Source organism: Heptranchias perlo, chromosome 22 (genome assembly GCF_035084215.1).
Source record: "Heptranchias perlo isolate sHepPer1 chromosome 22, sHepPer1.hap1, whole genome shotgun sequence".
Taxonomy (NCBI): domain Eukaryota; kingdom Metazoa; phylum Chordata; class Chondrichthyes; order Hexanchiformes; family Hexanchidae; genus Heptranchias; species Heptranchias perlo.
The window spans coordinates 45,919,419-45,943,147 of record NC_090346.1 but is presented as its reverse complement, the minus strand read 5'-3'; the positions used below and the strand labels follow the sequence as shown (position 1 = coordinate 45,943,147).

General features: G+C 42.6%; 1 protein-coding gene across 2 annotated transcripts in view; it reads left to right on the top strand.

The window, feature by feature from the left end:
* The first annotated feature begins 19,056 nt into the window (after positions 1 to 19,056).
* Positions 19,057 to 23,729, top strand: part of LOC137340741 (SUN domain-containing protein 1-like) — a 50,897-nt gene continuing 46,224 nt past the window's right edge. For both annotated transcript variants that reach the window (XM_068003474.1, XM_068003473.1), the window contains exon 1: positions 19,057 to 19,299. The gene's annotated coding sequence lies outside the window, so the exon portion shown is untranslated. The remainder of the gene's footprint in view (positions 19,300 to 23,729) is intronic.

Here is a 23,729-nt window from a genome sequence, read left to right as displayed (position 1 = left end):
CTCACACTTCTCCGGATTAAACTCCATTTGCCACTTTTCTGCCCACTCCACCAACCCATTGATATCTTCTTGGAGTCTACAGCTATCCTCTTCACTATCAACTACATGGCCAATTTTTGTGTCATCTGCAAATTTGCCAATCATGCCCCCTACATTCAAGTCCAAATCATTAATATATACCACAAACAGCAAGGGACCCAACATTGAGCCCTGTGGCACACCACTGGAAACGGATTTCCATTCGCAAAGACATCCATCGACTTTTACCCTTTGTTTCCTGTTACTGAGCCAATTTTGGATCCAATTCACCACATTTCCCGGTATCCCATGGGCTTTTACCTTTCTGACGAGTCTGCCATGTGGGACCTTGTCAAATGCCTTACTAAAATCCAGGTGGACAACATCCACTGCATTACCCTCATCAATCCTCCTTGTCACTTCCTTAAAGAATTCAATCAGATTTGTAAGGCATGACCTTCCCGAACAAATCCATGCTGCCTATCCCTGATTAAACCATTCCTTTCCAAGTGACAGTTTATCCTATCTCTCAGTATTGATTCTAATAGTTTGCCCACCACCGAGGTAAGACTGACCGACCTATAATTGTTAGGCCTTTCCCTCGTACCCTTTTTAAACAATGGTACTACGTTTGCAGTCTTCCAGTCGTCCGGTGCCTCCCCTGCGTGCGCCTATGTATTTTACATATCAGCTTATGAGGGCACATTGAAGACATGAAGCTAAAATGTTCATGACAATGTCAAAGAACTTAAATAGTCCTTTAGCTGTATACGAAGGTTTAGTATGTTTAAGGGACGTAAAGTTACTTGATAGTCCAACAATAGCTTCTTTTTGGGTAAAGAAAATTTGTGCTTTCTCTTTCCAGTTTTCTCCCTTCCCTTCTACAGGTGCTGACTGAAGGTGGAGTCAATGTCACGGCCACTGGCTGCTCCCCAATACCTCCCCTCCAGTGGTCTTTCTCCTGTTACGTGGAGAGACTGGAGAAGCTGGGATTGTTCTCCTTAGAGCAGAGAAGGTTAAGGGGAGATTTAATAGAGGGGTTCAAAATTATGAAGGGTTTTGATAGAAACTGTTTCCACTGGCAGGAGGGTCGGTAACCAGAGGACACAGATTTAAAATAATTGGCAAAAAAGCCAGGGGGGAGATGAGGAGAATTTTTCTTTACTCAGCGAGTTGTTATGATCTGGAGTGTGCTGCCTGAAAGGGCAGTGGAAGCAGATTCAATCGTAACTTTCAAAAGGGAATCGGATAAATACTTAAAAAGGAAACATCTGCGGGGCTATGGGGAGTGGGACTAATTGGATAGCTCTTTCAGAGAGCCGGCACAGGCATGATGGGCCGAATGGCCTCCTTCTGTTCTGTACGATTCTATGTTTGAATCTCTACGGTGACAAACTGGTTCAGCCATGGGGACACCTTAGCTGAGCTCAATCCTGTTCTCGCCCATCCAATTCTCAGTCAATAGATAGCCATCAGCGGCGGGAACTCTGCCCATTTTTTCCCCCCCTCCCAGCCCAGGCCGATTTTGGCTTCCCTATTGCCGCCCTAACTGAGATCAGACCAGTAATCAAAAACTGCAGCTTTCCTGCTGCTTATGGCTCAGTTCCACTCTAAGCAGTGGATTCAACAACTGAGCCAGTGGGGATGTGAAAACGTTTAACTTGACTGGGCTTCGAAACTGCGAGGGATGTAATGGGATTACTAATATAGATTGGAATATCCAACAGGTTGCTCTTAAAATGATCTTGTTTAATCAGAAATAGGTGCCATTTATCAAGTAATTGGAATTTTTTTTTTTACATATGCAATTTCCACTGCATACCCAATGATATAAAAGGTTCATTGCTCATATGTAAGGTTAAGTTTTGACTTGCAATGGCAGCTGAATTGTACTTTGACCATGAGTAAAGACTACTGGAAGATAGCCCAGATCACAGCAGCCTTGTCTGAAGGACAATGGAACAATTTATTCAATTTTTGGCAAGTTTCTCTCTTTTTTTTTTGCCAGTGGCAGGTTCCGAGTGGATCTGGGTTTTTTGTGTGGTAGAATAGTTTAACTCGAAATAAAGTGCTATTTTACCATGTAATTTGAACAGTGGCACCTTTTGTTTCACTGCACGTTGCAGGGATACTGTATCACGTGTATAAAGCAGTAAAGCATCAAGGAGTTCAGTAACATCAAGAACTGTTACCGATATGTAATTAAGTTGCTTTAGCCTGTGTGCTGCCACACCCCATTCTCTGACAAGCTGCTTCCGACTCGGTATGAAATATCTGACAGCAGCCCAGGATGACTCAACATCTAACTGACTCTGCCATTCAATGAGAAAGTGCCTTCTATATTTTTGGCAGCTTCTCCTGGTGGCACTGTGGGATCAGGGACTCACAGTGTGAGTAATCACAAGCCCAGTACCGCAGCGTATCAGCAGTCGCCTGTTTTGAAAGACACATTGCCTGGGCCTTGTCTCATTGTCCCTCCCAGATGGTGGTGGGGGTCTGGAACTCACTGCCTGAAAGGGTGGTAGAGGCAGGAGCCCTCATCGCATTTAAAAGGTGCTTGGATATGCACCTGAAGTGCCGTGGCCTACAGGGCTACGGACCAAGAGCTGGAAAGTGGGATTAGGCTGGGTGGCTCTTTTCTCGGCCGGCACAGACACGATGGGCCGAATGGCCTCCTTCTGTGCCGTAAATTTCTAAGATTCTATCATTTTAACCCTTCAGTCTAATTTCTTGCTGCATGTAACTTTCTTCTGACTGCTGAAGATTCATTTCCCCAGACTGAAATTGATTGTTTCTGTGCTTTTGGCCCAGATAGAAAACTACAGCTTTTAATTTCAAAGCTAGCGATAGTTTTGATGAAGGATCCACAGCTGCTGCCTGACCTGCTGAGGGTTTCCAGAATGTTCTCTTTCTGCTACCGATCCAATCGCGTAATCAAAAAAAAGGTGTTCACCACCCCCACCCAATCTTTGGCTACCCAGATAATTATCCAATGAGTTTTTTTCCTGTTTATCTTTATCTACTTGTATTTTCATCTCTCTAGGATAATCCAGGCCGACACTCCCAGTGCTGTACTGAGGGAGTGCTGCACTGTCGGAGGTGCCGTCTTTCGGATGAGACGTTAAACTGAGGCCCCGTCTGCCCTCTCAGGTGGACGGAAAAGATCCCACGGCCACTATTTTGAAGAGCAGGGGAGTTCTCCCCGGTGTCCTGGGCCAATATTTAACCCTCAACCAACATCACTAAAACAGATCATCTGGTCATTATCACATTGCTGTTTGTGGGATCCTGCTGTGCGCAAAGTAGCTGCCATGTTTCCCTACATTACAACGGTGACTACACTTCAAATGCACTTCATTGGCTGTAAAACGCTTTGGGAGGTCCTGAGGTTGTGAAAGGCGCTATATAAATGCAAGTCTTTCTTTCTCCAAAACTGCCTCCTCTCCTGAAGGTGTTGACTCCAATGGTGAGATGTGGTCCCACAGGCAGCCTCACTCAAGTTCCACATAACACTTAGCACTGGCAAAGAAAAATATCAAAACTTTTTGTGTAAGAGGCGCAGTCCTTCAGAGGAAACATGAAACTGAGGTCCAGTCTCCCTGTCCCAGTGGTTCATGTTTACGATCCCATGGTACTCCTCGGGAAGAGCAAGCAGGCATCCCTCATATTCATTGTGGAAACTTTGAGGTTAGGTATTGGCCTGCTATTTGACTGTGGAGGACTTCACAGTTGTGCTGAAACCTACCTTTGCTTAATGTCCACACACACCTGCTTCCGTTCACTGAACAGCGATCCGGAGCAAGTCCCCCCCTCTCCGATCTTCCCTTCTTTATTCAGGCTCTACCCTGCCTCAGGACCACCTAATTATTATTTTATCTCTTTTTTTTTACATTTTTCATTTCTTTAAATCATCAATTTTTTGTCACAAATTAAAAAGATTTATGGCCATCCTCCACCCCACCTCAGTCAGCGCCTGCACTGGCCCATCTGACTCGTACGGAATATGTGCCCTAACCGCAGACCAAAGAAACCTCCAACACTTGACCTGAACTCAGCAGCCTGACGGTTCTATTTTAGGGGAGAGAATCTCAGGACCGCAGAGTCACAAAGAAAACAAAGTTCCTCAGTAAATGTTACGATGTTTTCTTTTTTTAGAAATCTCCACTTTTAGAAAAAGGGAACTCTCTTAACGTCCAGCACAGTGACTTAAAACATTTGCAAATGAACCATTTTGAAACAGTGGCCACCGAACTGGTGTCTGCAGGTTGCTGGGCAACAGAATGTTTAGCCAATGAGTCTGAGGCTGTGTTTGGGTTTTGCTGACTGATTTGATTCAGTTGGAAGTGATTTAAGATGTGATTCTCCTGCTGTTGGTGCTTCTGATTGATAACCTATAACTAGGGCACGTGGTTTGCTCTCAGTCAGAAACCAGTACCTTCACTGCTTCCCCAACTTTTTAATGCAACATTGCATCAAATTGCGCTACATACAGTAAGTATAGAAATTTGCAGCTTATTGTGCTGTGTCAAATCAGCTCCCTAAGTATTATGATTAGCTTTTTCCTATTTCCGAATGTTCTATTTTATTTAAAGACATCGATGAACTGCAGGAAATGTAGCAATTAAAAACTACCCCCTAAAAGGAATAAATATTGCTGAATTCTGTCTTTATTTGTCTCTGAAGCTGACAGCCCTATTCCAGTATGTAGCTAAATGTCATGCTAGAAGTGTTACCGCAAATCGCTTTTAACTTCTTGTACACTGACGATGAAAAGATGGCAGCAAACATTCCTTTTTAAATGTGACCTTTTTGTCTAATCTTTAATATCGAAGGTTTTGTACAGATTGATCCCTGCCCCCAACCCACCCGTTTTACAGAGTTAAAATGATGCCCTTAATATTTGTGCAAATTCACCCCGTGTTACCTTTTTATTAGCACAGCAAAAGTCAATCTCTAGTCTACCCTGCATCATGATTATATATTTTTAATAAATGTGTTACCTGTTATGTCTGCGAGTGGCCCTTTTCTCTTTCAATGCTTTTTTTTATTCACAAGATGTGGGCAAGGCTGGCAGCTCCTTATGTTTGCCCACCCCTAGTTTCCCTGTGAAGGTGGCGGGGGGGGGCCTTTTTCTTGAGAGTCATAGCAGTCCCTGTGATGATGGTGCCCCCCTCCCCATATTAGGTAGGGAATGTCGGCCTAGCAATGAGGGAACAGGGTTATGTGACTAAATCAGGATGGTGTGTGACTTGGAGGTGATGGCGTGCCCATGATATTGCTGCTCTTGTCCTTTTTGGTAGTAGAGATCATGGGGGGGTGGCGGTACTCGGTGTCGAAGTAGCTTTGGTGGTGGCACATGCTGAGTCCAATAGTTGGGGCGCTGATCAGGCTTCTGTTCCCCTATTCGCAAACGTTGCTGTAGGGAGTTGCAGCACCTGATTTTCCACTGGTGTCTGCAGATGTTGCCGTGGGGCGCTGCACCTCCCGGTTTGCCCCTGGTGTTTGCAGATGTTGCTGTGGGGAATTGCAGCTCCTTCTGTTTGCAGGTGTTGCTGTGGGAAGTTGCAGCTCCTTATGTTTGCAGATGTTGCTGCAGGGAGTTGCAGCTCCTTATGTTTGCAGATGTTACTGTGGGGAGTTGCAGCTCCTTATGTTTGCAGATGTTGCTGTGGGGAGTTGCACCTCCTTATGTTTGCAGATGTTGCTGTGGGGGAGTTGCAGCTCCTTATGTTTGCAGATGTTGCTGTGGGGAGTTGCAACTCCCGGTTTGCCCCTGGTGTTTGCAGATGTTACCGTGGGGAGTTGCAGCTCCTTATGTTTTCAGATGTTGCTGTGGGGAGTTGCAACTCCCGGTTTGCCCCTGGTGTTTGCAGATGTTACCGTGGGGAGTTGCAGCTCCTTATGTTTGCAGATGTTGCTGTGGGGAGTTGCAACTCCCGGTTTGCCCCTGGTGTTTGCAGATGTTACCGTGGGGAGTTGCAGCTCCTTATGTTTGCAGATGTTGCTGTGGGGGAGTTGCAGCTCCTTATGTTTGCAGATGTTGCTGTGGGGGAGTTGCAGCTCCTTATGTTTGCAGATGTTGCTGTGGGGGAGTTGCAGCTCCTTATGTTTGCAGATGTTGCTGTGGGGGAGTTGCAAGTCCCGGTTTGCCCCTGGTGTTTGCAGATGTTGCTGTGGGGGAGTTGCAAGTCCCGGTTTGCCCCTGGTGTTTGCAGATGTTGCTGTGGGGGAGTTGCAAGTCCCGGTTTGCCCCTGGCGTTTGCAGATGTTGCTGTGGGGGAGTTGCAAGTCCCGGTTTGCCCCTGGCATTTGCAGATGTTGCTGTGGGGGAGTTGCAAGTCCCGGTTTGCCCCTGGTGTTTGCAGATGTTGCTGTGGGGGAGTTGCAAGTCCCGGTTTGCCCCTGGTGTTTGCAGATGTTGCTGTGGGGGAGTTGCAAGTCCCGGTTTGCCCCTGGCGTTTGCAGATGTTGCTGTGGGGGAGTTGCAAGTCCCGGTTTGCCCCTGGTGTTTGCAGATGTTGCTGTGGGGGAGTTGCAAGTCCCGGTTTGCCCCTGGTGTTTGCAGATGTTGCTGTGGGGGAGTTGCAAGTCCCGGTTTGCCCCTGGTGTTTGCAGATGTTGCTGTGGGGGAGTTGCAAGTCCCGGTTTGCCCCTGGTGTTTGCAGATGTTGCTGTGGGGGAGTTGCAAGTCCCGGTTTGCCCCTGGTGTTTGCAGATGTTGCTGTGGGGGAGTTGCAAGTCCCGGTTTGCAGATGCTGCTACTCCAAGCGCCTGGGCTGTTCGTTATTGCCGCACATTCCCACCCACCCACTCCCCCGCGCGCCATTCCCAGGGACCGATGACTGACAGGTCCCCTCCCCTTGGCACGAGCCGCTCGCGCAACCACGTGAGTGAACGTCAGGGGCGCGCGGGAACTTTTCAAACGGGGCGACCGGTCTGGCGGGGCAGGGGCCGGACCGACCGACCGACGGACAGAGACCGCCGCCGCCGCCTGAGGCAGGTACTGCGGGGCAGGAGGGGCAGCGTTAACGGTCACTCGCAGCCGGGACCGATCTCCGCCGTGATGGGCCTTAACGGTCGCCGGTGTGAGGCGGGAGGCCCCTTCCCGGTCTGGGAGGGGTGGGAGTCGTCGAGGCGGAGCGGCAGCCCGGGTCAGTGGGTCCCGCTCCGCCCGGGTCCCTCTCTGTCCTGCCGGTCTCGGGGCCGGCCGGTCTGTCTCCCACCGCCCGCCCGCGGTCACCAGATCCTGGGAGCGTCGTAGCCGCAGCCGCAGCCGCAGCCGCAACCGCCCAGAGCGGGGCCGCGGCTTCCAACGGGCTCGGGGTGTGAGGGCTGGAAGCGCGGCGCTCGCTCCCGGTAACTGACCCCCGTCCCCATCGCCCTTTCAACGGGAAGCCGGCCTGGGGGAAGCCGCTGAGTTTAGCCTGAATCCCCGGCAGCTTCCCCCTCTTTCCGCGCCCTGTTGCTGCGGCTATTTGAAATGTTGCTGTCAGTGAAGTATTTGACAGTCCGTGTTATAATGTGTGAAACCTTTTCACAATTCAGAGATTAGCAGCCCATGCCTTGTTTTAAAATGTTATTCAAAGTGTTGTTTCATTTAAGTCGTGCTCATTTCTAAATATTTACTTTTGCTCCGTTAATGGTTTTTAGTTGTATCTTTCTTTTTCCAACCGTGGTTGTATGTATCACTGTCAGTGAGAGAATCCTTCGTAGATGGGTACTGCCAGGTACTGTGTATACAAACTAAATCAGCAAGAAGTAGTTGCCAAAAGAGCTATTTTGCAAGACAAGTAAAGAAAGACTTGCATTTATATAAAATAAAAAGTGTGCTGGCAAAACTTAGCATCTGTTTATTTCAGATTTCCAACATCTACAGTATTTTGCTCTTGCATTTATGGAACACCGTTCATAACCTCAGGACATCCCACAGAGCTTCACAGCCAATGAAGTACTTTTTGAAGTGTTGTAATGTAGAACTTTGAAATACTTGGCTTCAAGTATTGCTTGTAGATTCTTGGAATAGAGCTCAAACTTGCCACTTGTTCCATGTTTCTCCATTGCTCTTAACTATTTTCCTGCACACTCTGCTGTTTAAGCATGCAGATTAAATTGTGGCTTAGCGGAAAGTATGGGCTTTTTGTCTTTCCTGCCACTGCGTTTTGCAGCATCTGCCATGAGGGCCAATGAATAGCTAGTCCTTCATTTCCAAAGATGACTAGGAATGCAAGTGTTGGCAAATATATTTCTTCCCCCAGGAAGCTGTGGAAGCTACATCATTAAATAAATTTAAAACAGAAATAGACAGTTTCCTAGAAGTAAAGGGAATTAGGGGTTACGGGGAGCGGGCAGGAAATTGGACATGAATTTAGATTTGAGGTTAGGATCAGATCAGCCATGATCTTATTGAATGGCGGAGCAGGCTCGAGGGGCCGATTGGCCTACTCCTGCTCCTATTTCTTATGTTCTTATGCATATGGTTGCAAAGACCAGTATAAGACAGGCAGTGTCTTCTGATGAATAATTAAATCTACATTTAAAAGGAGTGGATAGAAATGACAGATTAGCATCTTTGTGTATAATTTTTGATCAATACCTAAGATCAATACTGGGAACTGCACTGAGGAGACCACCGCTATTGTAGTTCCTTCTTGAGGGATGATATCGCTAGCTGTGGACTGGAAGTTCTGTTTTATGTACCTACTATTAAGGAGCAAGGTTGTAACTACTGTTTAAAAGTGTTTCAAATTTGTGAATATTCTTTGGAATGACCTATGTAAAGCTACTCAAAAACTACAGGGAAAATGTTGGTATGGTATTTTGCCAGTGCTCTGTTACGCAGCCCCCAGAACAAACGCACACTATGGGAAGCTAGTAGAATTTAGGATTGTAATCTTGCGTGCTCTGTTATCATTTTTAAAATTAATTCACGGGATGTGGGTGTCGCTGGCAAGGCCAGCATTTATTGCCCATCCCTAATTGTCCTTGGAAGGTGGTGTTGAGCTGCCGCCTTGAATCGCTGCAGTCCTTGGGGTGAAGGTATTCCCACAGTGCTTTTAGGTAGGGAGTTCCAGGATTTTGACCCAGCAAGGAAGGAAAGGTGATATATTTCCAAGTCAGGATGGTGTGTGACTTGGAGGTGAACATGCAGGTTGTGGTGGTCCCATGGACCTGCTGCCTTTGCCCTTTAAGGTGGTAGAGTTCACAGGTTTGGGAGGTGCTGTCGAAGAAACCTTGGTGAGTTGCTGCAGTACATCTTGTAGATGGTACACACTGCAGCCACGGTGGAGGGAGTGAATGTTTAAGGTGGCCAATCAAGCGGGCTGTTTTTTCCTGGATGGTGTCGAGCTTCTTGAGTGTTGTAGCTGCTCTCATCCAGGCAAGTGGAGAGTATTCCATCACACTCCTGACTTGCGCCTTGTAGATGGCGGAAAGGCTTTGGGGAGTCGGGGTGAGTCACTCGCCGCAGGATACCCAGCCTCTGACCTGCTCTTGTAGCCACAGTATTTCTATGGCTGGTCCAGTTAAGTTTCTGGTCAATGGTGGCCCCCCCCCCCCCCCCCCCCGGATGTTGATGGTGGGGGATTCAGCGATGGTAATGCCATTGAATGCCAAGGGGCGGTGGTTAGACTCTCTTGTTGAAGATGGTCATTGCCTGACACTTGTGAGGTGCGAATGTTACTTGCCACTTATCAGGCCAAGCCTAGATGTTGTCCAGGTCTTGCTGCATGCGGGCATGGACTGCTTCATTATTGCTTTGCGATAAACTAGTGGAATAATACCCATTGTTTTGGTGTACTGCAAGGATGGTTATGAGATAAATAAAGTGAAAAGAAATTTGTTTTAGTGAAATATACAGTATATAGTGAAGGGAGGGTAGTATAATGGATGAGGATAGCATATTGATATCGACAGATTGATTTCCCCATGGTTATTGTGTAGTGAAAACATGATGTGTTGTAGCCAGTGGAGAGTTATCAAAACCAAACAAAGCCATTCCTAGTGCTCGGAAGTACAGTATTGTAAGTAATCTATTTAGCTTAAGCCTTCCATATATTGTACATCCAATAAGGCTCAAGATTATTTTTTATTAAACTTGCAATCTATAAGGGGATTGGATATCACAATGGTGTAGCATGCTTTTCTTATGATTCCCAAAGGCTGTAGTTTGATTCCAGTCGAGACTGATAAGATGAACATCTCTCTGTACCCTCTGCCAGCGGTTACTGTCTTGAAAAAAATAATTTTAGAGCAGCCTGACCCAGTCCTCAGATCACAAGCTAGAAAGTCACTGAGATAATAAAGATATTTAATGTGGGAAATGAGATTCTAGCATTGGCAAGGTTGGGTTTAGCGCATATCGCAGCAACAAAAACTTGCATTTACATAGCACCCTTTTAAGGCAGAAAAAAAAGTCACAAAATGCTTTTTCAAAGATGTCATCCAAAAAATTAACACAGCCAAAGGAGGAGATATTCGGAGGGATAACCAAATACTTGGGCAAAGATGTTGGCTTTAAGGAGGAGAGGGAGGCGAAGAGGTTCAGAGAGGGAATTCTAGAGCCTGGGGCCTAGGCAGCTGAAGGCATGGCTGCCAATGGTGGGGCAAAGGGAGGGATTCACAAGAGGCCAAAGGAACATCTCAACATCAGTATCCTTTTTAATTATTTATTGATTTGTAAATAGAACCCAGAGTACATCACTGTCAGTTGTATGTTAATGTTGTTCCCTCACAATGTTTGAGTTAGTAAGGAAGTGGTCTGAGATGGTTAACTGCAGGGAGTACAATTAAAAAGGATTGTGGGGGGGTGGTGGGGTCTGGAAATGTTAGGAATCTGAAACAAAAACAATGCTAGAAATACATCTGGAAAGAGAAAAGACTGGTTAATAAGACCATAAGAGATAGGAGCAGGAGTAGACCATTCGGCCCCTCGAGCCTGCTCTGCCATTTAATGAGATCATGGCTGATCTGAATTTTACCTCAACTCCACTTTCCTGCCCTTTCCCCACATCCTTTCACTCCCTTGCTGATCAAAAATTTGTCTAACTCAGCCTTGAATGTATTCAATGACTCAGCCTCCACAGCTTTTTGGGGTAAAGAATTCCAAAGATTCATGACCCTCTGGGAGAAGAAATTTCTCCTAATTTCCATCTTAAACGGGCGACCCCTTAGTTTGATTCCCCCATGAGGGGTAACATCCTCTCAGCATCTACCCTATCGAGTCCCCTCAGAATCTTGTATGTTTCAATACGATCTCCTCTCATTCTTCTAAACTCCAATGAGTATAGACCCAACCTGTTCAATCTTTCCTCATAAGACAACCCTTCCATATCCAGAATCAACCTAGTGAACCTTCTCTGAACTGCCTCCAATGCAAATATGTCGTTCCTTAAATAAGGGCACCAGAACTGTACGCAGTACTCCAGGTGTGGTCTCACCAGCACCTTGTACAGTTGTAGCATGACTTCCCTGCTTTTATACTCCATCCCCCTAGAAATAAAGGCCAATATTCCATTTGCCTTCCGGATTACCTGCTGTACCTGTATGTTGACTTTTTGTGTTTCATGTACGAGGACACCCAGATCCCTCTGTACCACAGCAGTTTGTAGTATTTCTCCATTCAAATAATAATATTTTGCTTTTTTTTATTTTTCCTCCCAAAGTGGATGACTTCACATTTTCCCACATTATATTCCATCTGCCAAATTTTTGCCCATTCGCTTAACCTGTCGATATCCCTTTGCAGACACTTTGTGTTCTCATCGCAACTTGCTTTTCCACCTATCTTTGTATCATCAGCAAATTTGGCCACAAGACACTCTGTTTCTTCATCCAAGTCATTAATGATTTGAGTCCATGCCCTTCCTGAACACCTCAGAATGGGTCACGGTTGGCAAGGCTGCGGTTAAGCTGTGGGTTGCATGACTGTGAATCATGCTTTTGCAGTCCTGACAGCTCTGCTTGTGTGGTAATTTTTTTATGTTTTGAGAGCTCCTCCTCTGATTTTTTTTATATATGTTTCGAGAGTGCGGGCAGGAGTGTTCACGTGCTCAAAACGTTAAAAGAAAAGTTCTGCTTACATTTTATACAGACCCCCTGAGCAGTTTATAAACTCTGTGTAGTTCGATCTTTTTAAAAAGGAGTTCTGATGGTGAGACTCCAGCTTTAACCAGTCCTGATGGTGTTATCGGGGCACTAGTTTGGATGATTTCCCAATTGAAACGGTGTAGTGAGGTGAATAAACATCAGTTGATAACATCTGTAACCCAAGTTGCTTCACCTACACTTGCAACGTACACAAACAATCTTCCAGGCAGTGTAGTTTAGATGGTGGGTCAAATGATAATTGATTAGAAATAGCAGACATGAATCGAAGCATTTGGCTTGTTTGCAACAGAAGTATTTGGCTTGTCTGCAACAAAACCCTGGTCCCTGAATGCCAGCAACATTTGTGATAAATGTTATTTTTAATTTCTACTTGCATTAATGCTTTTTCTAAATATTTGAATAAATTCCTAAGATTGTTTTTGGGATAATAGCAACAAAAGTCAAGCCCTTCAGAAGCCAGAACAGTTTTACATGGGCGTTGCCACTCTCTGGGGTTGTTAACAATGGGGAGGAGAGCTACTCTATGAATCATTCTTGCTGTAGAATAAAAAAATAGTTTTAACCGCTCCATTGCTGGAGGAGGCATACAGTCCCCACCTAGGAATTCAAACATCAAATTGAGAGCCGTACAAATTTTAGTAGCTGAAGGACCTGTGAAATGCAGTCACACCTCTATCCGTAGAAATAAGGATCAGTCCTCTGATTTCTATGACTTTAAACTATGAACCCTTATGTGGGTCGGTGTGAGAGGAGTTACTGTATTGCTTTCTTTTTTGCTTGTCATGTGGAGGCTGCTGTTGTGAATATGATATATTGACTGTCAGCTGGTTTGCTCAATGGATTCTTTAACTTTCTGATTAAATTCCTTTTAAAACTCGCCGACCAAAGGAAAGCTTTTTTTTGGGGGGGGGAGGAACATTCATTACCGGCAATATTTTTCGTAAAAATAGTATGCTTGGCAATAGTGAACATTTCTGAAAAAGTGTTCCTTTTGGTAAATTTGAGTATGACACAAATTCACAAATTTTGCAGTTTATTTCACATTTTCACTTTGCTTCCTCCACCCCTCCACACCCCCCCCCCCCCCCCCACCCCCGCCAAACTAGAAGGGAACTGAAGCTGGAATGTGCAGTTTTGCGTGTACTTAAGAAGGATAAGGACTCATTAAAATACCATCAACCGTTTAGTGTTGGTGAATAGAGTAATAGTGTCAACCAGACGTTTGTTTGAAAGCAAGAGAAGATCTAAGAGCTGTCTTGGAGTAGACACTGGCATCTGTTGCAATTGGAAGTTTTCAGTTGTGCCTGGCACGTCGTCTTTAGTTTTGGCTACTGCTCACTCATGGATATAGTTTTACAGTACTACAGTGAAAAACAGTATGCTTGCCAAAAGGTGAACCTAGATTGTGGCTGAGGCATTCATTTTAGTACACACATTCTATTTGACTAGAGTGAAAATTAAATTACCCACCACCTCAGTCAGTATTTGGTTTACAACGTGTGCAGTTGTCAGCATCTTACTTAACATACTATGCATGTATTGAGGGATTCAGTAGCCACTGAAGATTCATTTTGGCAGAAAAGCTTGAAACAATCCCCTTGGAGGGTCTGATGCATAATTATTTTAACTTTCCATAAGCAGCAAACTTGTAAAGTACTGATCTGGGTGTAGGATGAAAAATCAAACTAAATTGAGCAGCATCGGCTGGCTGAAAGACCAGTTACATTTCTGAATGCGGAATTATTAAAATAAAGTTCTATGGAACCACAAAATGCTCAGATCTCTGTGACAGATTCAGTATATTGGTGGAATCACAGAAACCTGATTGTTTACCTGAGACAGATAGGCCATTGATCTCTATGTGCTGAGAACAATGTCAGAAGTTCAGTTCTGTAATTTCTGAAAAACAAAGTTTCTGGTTTGAAAATCTGATTGAATTGGAGAGTTTTGTGTGGCACACAGCTGGTTGGCTGCAAGGGATCTGGAACGAAGTCTCGTCACTGCCAGGAGGCATCTGCTCTCCAGTTCCATAATGAGTCCAGCGCCAGAGAGAGGGCACCAGTTGTCTGTTCCGTTCTAGGCTCCAGAGCACTGATTTTTTTTAAATGATGTAACTTCTGGGGCTCTGCTGATGCTATGCATAAAATAAAGTGTTAAAAATAGACAAAAGCATTGCGATGTCGTACCTCAGGATGGTGATTCCCTGCAAAGGGAGTTACTATTACTAGTCCCATGAAGCGGAGGTGAGCTATTTCTTCAAGGTTAGAGCAGCATTAGTCGGCTCTTGTGCAACTCCTTGTCGTTTGCTGAAGAAGCACTGATAGGGGCCCTTGGTAAAATTACTTCCACATGCTTTCAGTTAGGGAATGGTATGTGGGGCGCGAGAAAAATCCAGCACAAATCAAAACACGGATAATTTTCAATGATCACCGAAGGAGAGTTAACAAAATTCAGTCTACATTGCAAGGACTCCATTAAAGTAGGAGTTTTGAGAAACTGGAGCGATAGTCTGAAATTTGTTACCGATGCAAAATGGTGAATCATCTTTGAAACCTGGGAGGACTTTGACTATGATACTGATCAACTCTCTGTTGATTTGAGTTGATCACTGCTGCACTCTTGTTTTCTCATGTCCAGTTGAGTAAAAAAAATTACAATGAGGCACATTTCTTCACTGCTTCAAGCAATACTTTTTGCAGGCCTATATTCTCAAAGTGCAGATTTCAACTAAGAATTTGACATTGCATATTATGAATTGCTTATAAATTAAATGAGAGCATGTTGACTTATCAGCTTGCCACGCTCTAATGAAAATACACGAGGCCCAAGTTAAATTCCTAATTTACAATTTCAAATACAGGAGATTGTTCTGTTTTTTTTCAGCTACTGACTAACGCTGACCTGAAGTAAGCTTTTAAAAGTTGTGAAGTGTGTTTATCAATCAATAGCAAAGTATTCAAAAAGAGGCCTTGTCTCCAAAACCAGGAGTCCCTAATTTGATCTGTTACACCCACTACATACTATTTGTGTCGGCAGGGAAAACCTCTAAATCTGTTGGCTGCCATTCAAATCTGACTGACTAGAAATCACTTAACTCTTACTGTCCACTGAAGTTCAAAGTGCTTTCTGTTGCAGGAAGATTTCTAATTTTTGCTGTTTATATGTCTTTATATCCTCATAAGAGGGCTAGTGGCTGGTAACTAGTATGCAATTTTCATTTCACAAATGAGCATGAGTTAATAAGCAATGGCAAAGTCACAAATGAGTTTGAGGTCATCTGTATAAATAGTGTTGACCTGCTTTAGAAGATAGTGTTTTTTTTGCAGCAACCTTTCTCTTAACAAGCTAAAGCAATTTGCAACTACCTCCTTGTTATGGTTAGAGTTAAAGCAGTCTGAGAAGTCAAGGCAGATCTTAGTGCTCTGGATAGAAGATAAGACAAGATTCATTACATGAACAAGCATGACCAGTGTAACTCGCCTTACTTGAGTTCTTGGATCATTTTTGTTCTTTTTAGTTCAAATTACATCAGTGATCTTACCAACATCCCCTGTGTCTCTGTTAAAATAGTAGTTCAGTAGAAGTAACAGAAAAAGAAATCCTTACTAGGTACTGCTACCCCTATGTCCCATTCAGAAATGCATGACAAACTAAAGATCAATGAATGCAATTTTTAGCCACTGACTATGTAATCTAAACACTTTTTATAATTATGTTTGGTAAGTATTCAATGTGTGAATCTCGTTGAATGGGATAAACATGCTTGGTGAATGATGTGATTTTAAAAAATCATGTCTCTCAATGGCTCCAGCTGGTTAAGACTGTGAGCAGCTAAGCCAGGGAGGTGCTGTGGAATTGTATTCCAAAAAGGAGCTGATACCTCTTAAGTACTTTTAGAGAAGTGTTGGGTGGTAAGTTTTAGACCCTTGTCATTTAGAGTGGATGTACCTTTATAATATGCAAACTCTAATGTGGTTTGAGGGAATTTAATATAATGTTAAGGTCAGTGGAGCTCGTAATAAGATCACAAATTTTAAATTATAAAGAGTTGAGTAAACAGTGCTGTGTACAAGTATAGATAATCATTCCACCCTTTTTTCAAGACTTATGTTTACAACAGCAATTTAGAGAAGGCCTTGATAAAATGAAGTAATTTAATGTAATTTATTGTATGTGAATCTATTCAGCATTATTACATTTTGTTTTCCAGTGTTGTGAATTGCTTGGGGACATATCATTTGTGGCTGCTGTCTTGTTTGAAAGGAATAATTGTTCATGTTTCTCTTCTCTTTGTCTTTCTCTGTGCTGTACAGCATTCCTAGGCCAAGAGGGCAAGCAGGTAACCTACTCCCTGGCTGCTGCCACTCTTGGCACTGGGAGGTATGCAGGTTTGTTTTTTTTTCCTCTCTTTGCTGTTCTCCACTGCTTGCCTCCCCATAGCAGAGCTAATAAGCATTATCGTGCTGGGTACCAGTACAGTGCCTAGGTTTGGAAATTGTTGGTGGAATTGAAATTATTATGAAACTGCAAGCTACAAAAGCGAGTGTTTATATAGCAGGGGTAAAAAAAAGTTTTGATCCAGGATCAGTATGTGTAGAAAATAAACAGCCTTGACTCACTGTTGTGAACGTTGTAATCTCAAGGAAAACATTGATTTTCTTTCTTGCAGCTCTATGAATCACTTACTTTTGCATAAATGTGCATTTCACTTTGAAAATGGGTCAAACCTGATGCTATTATAAGTGAATGCACCCAAGTGAAAACTTGTACTGTTTTTTTAATTTTACCCTCTCGGGGCATTATATAACATTCTGTTAATTGAGGTGGCAGATGGCCTGCACTTGGGCTCTGCCAGTCAGTTACCTTGAGGTGCACAGAATGGCCAACAGCGACCTCCCCAGAGTAGCGTTTATCAGGTACATGGAACTTTGTCGTCATGGCACTTCCTGTAATCTGCATCATGAGAGCAACAGCTCCAGGTGCAGTTGAAAATTGAAATGGCAAGTCGTCTCGACACAGCAGCAGAACTTCCTGATTCTGCACTGACTTCGTATTGGGAGGTTTCTACTATTTATTTCTCAGCACTTTTTCTCCCCTCTTCTGGAAAGTGTTGACTCCTTGCTAGGGCTGCTGAGCACTGGCTGGTAATTTGGTCAGGTGGTCATTCTTCAGTGATCATTCGTTTCTTGACAGTGTTGGTAGGCTAGCTGACTGGGGGATGTGGTGGGGCCATCACAGCTGAACCCGATCATGTCCTCACTCAGTGTATGTGCTCCTTTCTAGCAGGGATTTGCAGTGAGCAACAGGGAACCTTGGCTGGCTTTTTTTTCCCCTCCTGGGCACTAAGGCCAATTGCAGCTGCCCCCACCACTGCCTGAATGAGCTCAGCTAAGTTCGGGAATTGAACCAGGAACCTTCCTGGTTGGTATGGCTCAGCTACTCATTGGATAAGCTCACTCGAGCCATCAATGGTTGGGGGAACCCTTTAATTTCTTGCGAGATGTGAGTGGCACCAAGTAGCAGACAGCAGACATTTTAAGAATTTAAAGCAACATCAACATACAATCGAGGAATGCAAACAATTTACACAGAGTAACTCCTACACAAAGTCATGGCTTTGTATGTAATGTGGAGAGATTGGTTGGATGGTAATCTTGAATCCCTTTCTTAACATGATCCACAATCTCCTTTTGAAAATAAGTTAATTAACATACAATAATGAACTGCCTTTAACAGGGTTATTTCACATAAATGCTACTTGGTAGAAAGGGGGAACTTCTTATCTCCGTTTTCAGCCGAGGATTGTTAGTTTTGCTCTTGTGACCTCAAGTTACACGATCAGAGTTAATTAGCTTGTTTACATTTACATTACTTATACTGTTCAGCATTATAAATACCTGGATCATGGCTTACTGAATTGTTGGTGGGAAAAGTGGGGAATAGGTTTAGAAGAAAGAAACTATGTTTTTCAACCTCCAGAATTTTTAGATAAGTTGAAGATCCCAGGAAATTTAAATTGCACGTGGTCCGTTACAAGGATCTGGTCTGGTGGTCTAGCCTTTCCTGATGCCGTTATTGGTGGCAAAACCTTTGAATGTCTCAACCCTACTTAAATTCCCTGTCTAAAGCTCGTCACTTTTAAAATAAACTTCTCAAACCCCACATTTTAGACCAACCTTTGTCAGCTCTTCCAATTCTCACACCATGGCTTATTGTCAATTGCTTTATTCTGTTTATCCTTGCTCCCCATAAAGCTGTTTAGGATATTTTCTATGTTAAAGCTGCTATATAAATGCAAGTTAATTTTGCTGTAATTTTATTTGAATTGTGAAACCTTCGTACTTTTTTTGCATTCATCCTAAATGGTTACGGACATCTCAATGAACTGAATGTACCTTTTTTAAAATTGTAAATTTAAAAAAAAAATGTAGTGGAAATGAAAATAATTATACTGTTATGAGAAGATTCCAGCATGTAGGTGAGAATACCTTAATACCATCTCAAAATTGGAAGAAAGAAGGCTATAGCATTGCCAATGCTATTAAATAGTAGTAAACAATTTTACAACACCAAGTTATAGTCCAGCAATTTTATTTTAAATTCACAAGCTTTCGGAGGTTTCCTCCTTCCTCAGGTGAACGTTTGTTGGAAGTATTGGGTCTCTAATACAAAGCTTTCGCTACTAATCCATGCAATAAAACAGTTAAGTGGTTAACATTCTCAACGCAGTAGGTAGTTCGTTCTTTTCCTCCCTCCCTTTCTCTTATTCGGATCAGTCTCTTGCAATAGGTTGGGATCCTAAAGAGTTAATTGCCTTCTCAGTTGGCTGAAATGGAGCTGCAGTGGCCAATAGTTTTAAAGGTTGTTCCTGACTGACAGCATTAATTGGTAGTGGGTGGACCAGATTCATAATCCTTCATGCTTTGTGGAAACAGGGAGGCCATTTTGGAATACTGTGTTGTTGACTAAGAAATACGTCGGCAAGTTGTGAAAGTTTGCCTTCTGTCAGCATTAAACACTGTTTAAAACAGTGGAGTACCAGGATGTGTTCAATGGGAAGACTCCCCTATGTCTAAAGATGTAAATCAGATCAGTGAACGTAGGATACTTGGATTTGCTGCCTTGGTGGATTTGCATCAGGAGGTTTTTCAGACAGATTCTGTGACTGCTGCATGGGCAAGTCGTTCGGATAAAAGCTGACTTACTATAATTTACATAGTGCTTAAATGTTCTTAGCATGTCCAGTATTCAATAAGTTAATGACAAATATAATGTGATTTGTAATTTGCCTGTGTGTTGTAGGCCTAAACTGACTGATACTTGCTATGTGGTGCTTGATGTGGACAAATGTGCCTAACTGTATAAAGTTCTTGCTCTGCATGAGCAAATAATTTTAATTTGTCTTGTCACTGTTAATGTTTAGCTTCAATCTAGATGATTTGTTGTGCATGTTTTGTTTTCTCACTGCATGCTGATGTACTGTGTTCAGCCTGTTAACTTGCTTTTAAATGTCTTAACATTCGACCTCACTAGATTATTCGGATGAAAACGGGGTTAAAATTTGTTTTTAATTTGTATAACTGGTTAGAGAAGCCTTGAAACGATTGAGGGATATAAGGAAATGGTGTACAACCTGTATTAAATAGCATCTGGAATTTTCAGACATTTTACAGACCTTGGGAATATGGTGAAGGATGCTGCTGAGGGTCATTGTCAGTATAGATCATTTAAAGCATTCGATGTTAGGCTTGCGATGGTTTTCCCCTTTGACTCGGTTAATTGGGTACAAATTTTTCCATTCTAATATTTTCAAAATGGATGTTAATGTCAGAAGATTATTTTTAAGGACAGTAATATTACATTTTTCAGAACTTCCAGCAAGTTTAATTTCTGAAAGTATCTGCAAGTGGCCCATTTTATTTCTGTTGTAAGCTTGCTCAAGATACTTTTTTTGACATTTTATTTAACACTAAACAGGGGAAGTGTAGAGAGAGCTAACATATAACGCGACTATCGCATTTTATAAATGTTTATCGGCTGCCCCAGCTTTCCTGTCCAGTGCTCATAAATCAACATTGGGTTTTGATCGAGTACTAACATGTGCTGGTGATAGTTTATCAGAACTATTTTCTGCCATCAATACCACTGAAATTTAGTCGGAAGGAGAAATTTGATTAGGTTAACAATGGAAAAATAGTGAAATTGTCCTCTAAGATGTATCAAACGTTGGATACTCGAAGTGCTGATAACCGTTTTATAAATAGGGTTCTAATGTTGTAAATAGATGTTTTTCAAAAGAGAATGTCTTGAAGTACAGCTATGCTGAGCTCGGACTGTTGCCAAATGCAAGCAATTAATAGTATACACAGTATTATAAGCAGTAAAAGATGCATTTATAGCTATGCGCAATTAGAATAATTGGACTGGAATGACATCAGTGGGATAGAACACCAAATTAGGATAAGAGTCCCAACTGTTTGTGGCACTGGCAGCATACTTAATATTGATAATCGCTCTCACTCTAGTTTGCTCTCTTGTTCTGTCCAGAGACAGACAGACAGTCTCTCTACTTCCTGCTTGTGCTCTTGCTCCAGTTCTCAAGACATTGCGAAAGTGGGTTAAAATGACACTTCCGTCTGACATCTCCCTCTTTGGGGAAACCATGCTAGTAAATGGAGCATCATAGATGGAATGTACCTCTATCCCACTATGGCACTGTGTGGTGCTTCACTCTGTTGCTCTGCTCTAGGTTTGCCAAACTTCCCAGATTAATTCCTTGAGATTCCAGGTAAAAGATTAATCTCCAGGACACTGATGCAAGCAACCTGGGAGAAATAACATAGGGGCAATACATTTTTTTTTGATTTTCTTTGAACATTTTTGTTTATTAGTTATATTTTTAAAAAAATTGGAATTGGGGAGAGAAAGGCTGTTTGACTGACAGTCACGAATCATCCAATCTGGTAATAAATCTGTTTGCTTTCCAATTGACATGGGAAGGCGAGAATAGATGTGTCAGACAACCAATGGCAGCAGCATAGGGGTAGGTTGGTTAGAGGTGGGAGGTCATGCGATGAAACCTCTTGAAATACGTTTAACCAGAGTTGACAACCCTCCTCTGCTGAGCACTGCCCACTTTTTAAAATTTCCTTCCTTCTGTTTGAGTAGGACATTACTAACTGAAGTAAGTGCCTGCTTTTTTTTTAAACTTAAAAAAACATGAACAATCGGTTGTAAACTACACTGTTGCATGGGACGCGGCTTCATGCCTGTGATTTGGCCAAATGATAAGTTCCTGGATCATCTGGGCTGCTGTGGAAGGGCCTTTTCCCCAGATCTGAAGTAAATCGCAGTAAGAGCACCGGTCGGTGCCCCATTGGTATGAACCTGAAATCTGGCTGCATGTTTAACTTCTTGGCTGAGGAATAGTATGAGCTAGGGGCAGGGAAAGAATCTTAAAACAAAAGAAAGAATAGTTTAGGGTTCCCTTCACCACGTTTTGAAATTCTTAAACTATATTTAAAAAAAAGTACTTGCATTCACAGGTATTTGGTACATAGAGTACGCCCATGTCATTGACATAGTAAATTAAACTTTGTGATGTGATATATATTTCCAGTGACCGGTTTCTATTACTCATGATCCATACCTAGGCATACTATATGCAAGCTATGGTTTATATTTTTGACTTTACAAATATTTGTTTGCTCATTGAAGAGATTTTTGATTCTTCTGAAATTGGGGGAAAAATTGTTAATTCTAACTAATCCTTGATGAGAATCTGAAACCAAAATTATAAAAACCTGCAGTGGAACTGATGTATGACTTTTCTTAACTTGTAATGAAAATTGGGTGTTCTAAGGTAGAAGTTTGGTAGGTTTTGTTTTAATCCCAAGTGCAACGTAACAAGATAGTGAGTGTTAAACCTTTTTCGCTTTAGACTCTTAAACCCAAATGTAAATTACCCTTGTGATTAGTGCTTTCAGTCAAGATTCTAATTCAGCTCAATAAATTTGGCGTAAATATACGATTTCTAGTAGGAGTGGAAGTTTGTACATTTTCTGCCTTTTTAGAAACCAGATTCTAAAAGAAGATTGAAAAGAAGCTGCATCTGACAGTTTGGTTTCGCTTTAAATGTGATGGGGATTCCTGATAAATTTAATTTGAACATAAACAAGCGCAGCTGGCCAATGAAACCATGCGATGCAGCTAGAGTATAGTGTTACAGCAATGTGTTGTTTGGGTGTGTTTGATTTGAAAACACATCCTCAGTGGAGGCCATACTGGCTCAATTGTCTTGTATAGTGGGTTCATATTATTCAGTTTAATAAAAGTAGCTGGAGAGGACGACAAATATCACAATGGGTGCTGTTTATTGAAATCTGGGGCCATTCTTCTGAAGGCTAAATTCCTGATTCTGTCAACTATTTGAGTGAGACTGGAAATTCTTGATCCTGGTCCTAATACGATTTCTGTCAACATTACATCAAAATGAAGATTATTTTCTAGTACTTAAAGCAATGTTGTGCTTATTAGTGGGGAAATATTGATCTATGGTATTTTCAGACTGAATGCAGTAAAATTCCAAATTAAAGTTGGTAACTTAGCACCCTTGGGGATAGGTAGAATGTTGCAAGTCCTAATCTAGGACATAATTCTCTGCCTCCTTTGCTATTTTTTTTGAGTCTTTACCAAGTTTAATGTTCAATAAGACATGACTTTAGAAAGTGCAACATCCAAAGCCAGATGCACAAGAGAACACGAGCACAGGACGCTACTCTGCAGCAACACAAGGTCAGCTCAACCACTCACTGTACTTCCCCACAGCCAGCCCCTGTACATACTAGTCCCTGACCTCAACACATGTATCCATCTCTGCTCTGATGGATATATTTCCTGCTACTTCTATTCAGAATTATTGGTTGTAGCCTTTTCTAACCTATTGCAGGTTTATGGTAGCTGATTCAATTACAACTTTAATTGCAGTAAACCGAAAGTCAGAAACACTGATCATTTTGGGGCTTTTATAATAGAATGGGAAGCTTTTTAGGAAAAAAAAATTGAGTTATGCCAGTGCTCACAAACTAAATATTTTCAGTACTGGTGTTCCATTTAAGTCCACTTCTCACTTCAGAAATATTTGGTAATTTGCATTGTGGAAGATCGAGATTTTATCTTTAGATGGGCAGGTAACTCCTTCAATGTTGGGTCATGCGGCTACATGCAGGATTCAGGATTACAACAACTTGTGTTTAGACAACGCTTTAATATAGAAATACGCCGCAAGGTGCTTCACGGGGGTGTAATCAGACATAAAAATGGACACCGAGCTAAATACGAACATATTAGGAGGAAGTAACGGTGCGGAGAGTTTTTTTTAAATGGTGAAAAGCTAAGAACAGTGTTGACCAAAGAGATTTAGGGGTCCATGTACATAGATCACTAAAATGTAGTGGTCAGGTATAAAAAATAATCAAAAAGGATAATGGAATGTTAGCCTTTATATCTAGAGGGCTAGATTATTAAGGGGAGGAAGTTTTGCCACAGATATACAAAGCCCTGGTTAGATCAAATCTGTCTGGAGTGCTGTGTACAGTTCTGGGCAC